General features: G+C 46.3%; 1 protein-coding gene across 5 annotated transcripts in view; it reads right to left on the reverse strand.

Annotated features, from left to right (window-relative positions):
- OSBPL3 (oxysterol binding protein like 3) overlaps positions 1-3,811 on the reverse strand; it is an 87,463-nt gene extending 83,652 nt beyond the window's left edge. For 2 of the 5 annotated variants that reach the window (XM_030264849.4, XM_030264851.4), the window contains exon 1: positions 3,593-3,811. The gene's annotated coding sequence lies outside the window, so the exon portion shown is untranslated. The remainder of the gene's footprint in view (positions 1-3,592) is intronic. The other 3 variants (XM_002193340.7, XM_030264852.4, XM_030264853.4) reach the window with 2 other exon arrangements.
- Positions 3,812-6,000: the final 2,189 nt, after the last annotated feature.

The raw sequence follows: 6,000 nt of genomic DNA on the forward strand, positions 1-6,000 counted from the left end.
AGGATGTCTGTCTCACAGCCAGATGTACAATTATTTAGTTTAGAGATATCTCTAAGAGCTAGATACACATAGCAACTCTCAATGTACTCCCTAAGCTTAGGGCTTAGATGTCAGTGAAAGTCAGTTCTCTCTGTTTATTCCTCCTGTTGCACATGACAGGGATTCCTGTCAAGCCTTGCTTATCAGCACGTATTTTCCACAATTCAAGAGACATGTCTAGAATAGCCTACATTCAAAGACTGAGAATTCTTAGCAAACAGCAACATTGCAAAAACTGCTCAGCACCTGCCAGATTGAAAGCAGCTCGACTGTTTCTTTACTTTCATGGTTAACATCATGGAATGCCCAGACACTGAAATAGGATTAGGCCCTGCTGTGCTCCGTGCCTCACACCAACACGTCACTTCTACCCTAAGGAGCTTGCACTGAGTCAGGCACACAGACAGGCAGGACAGTAGAGGCTGAGCTGCAATGGCCAAGTACATTTCCCACTTTCAGCTAGCATTCCCAGTCCTCGCTGCTTTTAGTAGCAAGGCAGGTACCAGACTTGCCATTGAATTTATATTTTAGAAAAAAAAAACCAAAACAAAACAAACCCCCGCCCCCAAACAAACACAGCAGCCACAACAGCTCTGATAATTTAAAAATTATCTCAGTTGCAACAGCTGAACACATAAAATCAGAAAAAAAATTGTTCAAGTTCTCAGTTTTCGTCCCCAGATGAGGCTGTCCGCAATTTTATTTTTAAATGTTTCAAGTGACTTGCAACAACGTGCATGAGCTTCATGCTGACAGAGTTCCAAAACCCCAACGCTGTTCATTCATGTCATAACTTCATATATAATTGAATCTATTTCTGAACATATACCCTATGTGAAAGCCACAAGCATCTTCAAGAACTCTGCACAAGCTAAAACAGATTTAAAGAAGGAGTTACAGATATCCTGCCTCCTAGGGTCAGACCCAGAGCTGTGCTTTTCTTAGCTATTATGCCTACAACTTTACCTAGGCTATCATAGTCATTAGCATCAACACCCACATCATTCAACCTTGAAGGCAGACAGAAAACCTCCCTCTAAGGTAATCAAAAATTAACATGAAGGAGATACATTTTATGCTAGTAGAATAAAGACAAGTACCCACCCACAACGGGACAGAACACTACAATACACAAAACCTCCTTGTCCTTCAGATAAATGAGAAATTTAAGCAATGAAATATGTATTTCAAGGCACAGTATTCAAGGACACACACACAAGTGACAGCTGCAGAAGCCTAAAAACAGTGTCTGCCCCCCAAAGTATAATGTTTGAACATAATCACTAATGCAGAAGACAGACATGCAAATCCAGCATCTCAAAGAGCAGAGCAGGGTAAATTTGGAAACATATTAGTCCCGGTCCAGAGAGCTGTTTGTCAGATCACAGTGTATCTGCATCCTATTATCTGAAACTTGATACAGAAAAAAAGCAATTAGATTCTCCTACAAGTTTCTCTGGTACCATAGTAGCAGTGTATCATAGTATCTATACTGCAGCCTTTTACCAGCAAAACTTTGCTACTTTAGTAAGTCAAATCTTACCTGTACGAAAGTAGATTAAATTTAATGAGATCAAAATACGCTGACACAGATAGTACACTGCTTCTGACGTGTAAAAGTACCCCATGCATGGTAACATGCTCCTTCTGCCATCTCGTTTATCACTGCATGGCTTTGAAATGCATTTTGCAGCAAAGACAATTTAAACTTAAAACATATTAGCACTTGAGATACAAATTAACTTTGCTATAGAGAGGCTTTTCTCATTTGGTAGCTAAGAGCACCATTTGTGCTGAAAACTGAAAACCCAGTTTTACAGTTAGAAACCATAAGGTCCGGGAAATGCCATGTTTGACTCTATTTCTCGTCAGTATGTAACAAGATCTAGAGAATGCAACAAACACGGGAATTAAACTGACATGCATCTCTTTATAATAGATGTGGTTTGCAAGACCCAATTCTTTAGAACAATGTACACACATCTACTTTAAAAAAAAAAAAAACCAAAAAAACCCAAATAAGGCTTTGTATAAAATACAGCATACTTACATTTGCAACAGTGAATGAGCTAGCCACACATAGAGTGTTGCAACAGGCAGACTCCAGCAGAGCCTTACCATCATTTCCTGTCCTTGCTGAACACAGTAATAATTTCAGCACAACCACAATTGTTCAGTGCACACACAGAGAACATCTCCAACACCTAAAAGTCCCCTCCCACCTTTCCTGCAAACCCAGACACTAGACAAAATCATAAAAGAGATGACATAAGTGGGCCTAATGTAATGTGCAGGGAAGGCAATATAAGAATAATGAGCATCAAGACTTGTAAATAATGTTCTTTGAAATTGAAGCCACAATGGTATTGGGAGTGCAGACTGGGAAGTATTATTTAAAGATATATTTTAAAAAATAAAGAAGAAAGCTCATGGAAGTTAAAACTGTCCCTGCCCAGGGCTTTACAGTAAATGTCCATGAAAACACACGCTTTAAATATCCAAACCGGACTTACAAGCTCTGTTGAAATTAAGTAGAGTGAAACACTGAACTCTATGAGTGAAACACTCTGAACTCTATGATTAATCGATGAAAGTCATGGGATGAAGCAACTGTTCCCTTTGTCCCTTCTCAAGAAAACAGAGAAAGAATAACACGGTTACCATCATTAGCGGCCTAGGACAAAAACAAACGGCAGAAAATTACCTTACATTTCTTAAATACTCTTCTCTCTAGCTATTCTAGATATCCTCCTAGTGAAAACGAAATAATCTCAATGAAGAGTACTTCACTGTCACTGAACTAAGTACTGTACACCAAACTGTTTTCAAATAATGGAGTATTTAAAAGCTCATATTGCCTGATTGGTCCTCAAATGGAAATTAAATCAACCTAGGAACAAGCTGGATTTAATTAACCTATTTAAGATAGAGACAAGAAATTATAATAATAATAATGGTGGCATTTTTTTCTTCTTTATTTTACATGAGCACAGAGAACCACAGATTGAGTAGAGATCTCTGAAGTTCCACAGATTTCACAGCCAGCCAACCGCCGGGCGATTCCCCAGAGCCCGCAGCCGCGGGGAGAGCTGCTCCAGCCCATCCCCGGGGCAGCGGCTGCCCGGCGCGTCCCGACTCACCTGGAACTCGCTCCGTCGCGGTGCCACATGGAGCGCACCGGCAGCAAAATAAACCCCTGCTAAAAAAAGCAGCACCCTCCCGGAGCAGGGAAGGTGTCTAAGTTGGCTGTCGCTGCGGAGCAGCCTCATGGGGCTGTGACAGCGCGGCCAGAGACTCCGAGGGCCGCAGGAGGAGGCTGGAGGGGCTCGGCGGGATAAGGCGCTGCACCGGCAGCAGCCGCCTGCCCACAGCCGCGGGCGCCCTCGCTGCCAGTCGGGCGTGAAGGCGCTTTCTGGGCTCCAAAGCGACACTTTTCTCGCCTGCCGAGTTCGCCGCCTGCGCCCCCCGGCCCGCCTCGTCCCACAGCGCTCCAGGAGGGAAGCGGCCACCTCCGCCAGCCCCGTCCCGTCCCATCCCTACGGCGGACACCCACCTGAGCTCCGCACCTACGGCCCGCCGGGCGCCCCCGCCATGGCCCCCGGGCAGCGGCGCCCCGCAGGCAGCAGCGAGGCAGGAAGGAGCCCGGCAGGAGCGACAGCCGGCATGCAGGGCCGGTCCGGGCTGAGCCGCGCTCCGGCGGGCAGGGAACACCCACGAGCGGGACCGGCGGCGGGACCGCCGCGCTCGACTGACGGCCGCGCCGGCCAGCGGGAGGAGCCTCCGCTGCCCCCGCCCCGCCGCCGCCCGGAGCCGCCGCCGCCTTCCCGGCCGGCGGGGCGGGGGAAGGGGAAGGGAAGGGGGAAGGGGTGTTTCCATGATGTCACGGGCAGCGCCCGCGGACAGGTGGGGAGCGGTGCCCGAGGGGACGCGGGGACAGCAGCCCGGGCTAAGCCGGAGCTGAGCCCCCGAGCCTGCCCTAAGCAGCTGGGGCGGGGCGGGCTGCGGGCACGGCGGGGCAGGGCGGGAGCGGGGCTAATCCCGCAGCGACCCTGAGGGAGCCCCGGCGTCGATGCCTCTCTGGGCCGCCTGTCCTGAGGGCGCGGCTTCCCTCGGGAAGTGCGAGCGAGCGCCGGCGGAGAGGGTTTGTCCGGGATCGCCGCATCCACAGCAGCCTGCGGGCATCACTTCCCGCTCACGGGGAGCGCTTCCCGCGCCCCACCTCGCCATCCGCCTGGGGAAGAGCTCCTCCGTGGGAGAACCACCCCTCCCCGCCTTCCCCCGCTACCCCTTTCCTGAACCGGCATCCTAAAATTATCGTGTTTCTCTGTACCTTGTTTAAAAATAAACATCTTGAATGACTAATTAGATCCAAGCCGTTAAAAGTGCGTTGGACGGCTTCCATGAACGCTTAATGTGTGCACTAAATCTTTCAGAAATTGTTACTGCTTGCGAGGAGGTAGACGGGATGTGACCTCGCACAGCATTCACACAGTCTTTACTTACAAAGTGCGATTTAATCCACACTTAGGAAATGGAGGGGGGAGGGAAGAACCACCTCGGTTTCTTTACTCAGACTCACATGCCCAAAACTGATCAGCTGCTTCTCAATTCCATTCAGAACTCGGTGCTTTTCTCGACTGGAGGGAAATAGAAACCTTTTTCTTCATGAATACCATTCATACAGCATTTAAAAAGAGCATAAGCATTTGAAAGAGCAAGCTTAAGTGACATCCCAAAAGTTAGGAATTATATTCACGGATTGGAACTTGAGGTAGCATAACCGAGCAGAGTAGTACCCAGCACCTTGAACAAAATCTTGTAAGGGCACGAAAGAGCCTGCAGAATATCACTTTTAGTAAGCTTCCCAAACCATCATCAACAGAGCGACCCAAGCACCCTGAAAGCTGCTGTCAGAGCTGGCCTGTGTGATGCTACAGCAGGGAGGGCTCCTGATACCTCTGCTGTTGGCTGTAGCTGTACAGACTGACGATGGCTTAAGGAGATGCTGCCTACAAATGAAAGCTAAAACAACAACTTTTTACTCAGCATCCAGCATCAAAGTCAATGAAAAGCAACAGAAGTAGTTTTAGCTTTTATAGTATTGTTTAATGTAGCTCCAAGATACTGCTGTATGAGAGTTCAAGCATTGCCAAAGGGCATATATCAGTTTGCAAACAAGTAGAGTTTAACAATAACATTTAGCAATTCCTTGGGTTTCAGATTTTATAGAAGTTTGACTTTATAAATCCCAGTTTTAAGACAAAATTAGTAGCACCTGTCATTTTAAAGAGCACAATTTTTGACCTAAAGGCACCAAACAGCCTGCAGCATCCAATCAGTTAAGGAAAAATTAGACACCAGGAATATGTTGATGGTATGCCTTTCTAGTGTTCCCATGATGCAATAGCACAATGTTAGGTAACAGCATGTTTCTTATGCATGTGTGGCCTGTTCCAGCTGCCACTGAAATCAAACTCAGACCACTTCTTAATTTAGAAAATAACCACATGTCTACCTGAAGATGTACAATCTCCAGACCCTGCAATAAAAATGACACAAACTGCAAAAATAAAATTCTCTTCCAAACCAAAATCTCCATCTTGAGTCCTGCTATATAGATGTTGACCTCTTTGAGGTTCCTGAAATATTTAGGACTTCTATTGTTCCTGTGTAAAAACACATGGACTGGATGCATCCACGGGCTGTATTACATTATTTCACTGGAGTTACATCAGGAAGGAGTTTGATCTTCTTATGGATTTAGGGCTTCATTTCCTTTCCTTTTGTTTTTCCCTTCTGTCACACAGAAAAAATGAAAAAAATATTTGAGTGCTCTGTTTTCCTGTGGTAAAGAAAAGTTTAGAAATAAAGTAATAACCAGCCTTTTGAGAACAAGGTAATTCTTTCTGTTAGAAAAGCAACACACAGAGAAAGAGAGAAAGTTCATTATCTGAGATAACA

The sequence above is a fragment of the Taeniopygia guttata genome, chromosome 2, assembly GCF_048771995.1.
Source record: "Taeniopygia guttata chromosome 2, bTaeGut7.mat, whole genome shotgun sequence".
NCBI classification, from domain to species: Eukaryota; Metazoa; Chordata; class Aves; order Passeriformes; family Estrildidae; genus Taeniopygia; species Taeniopygia guttata.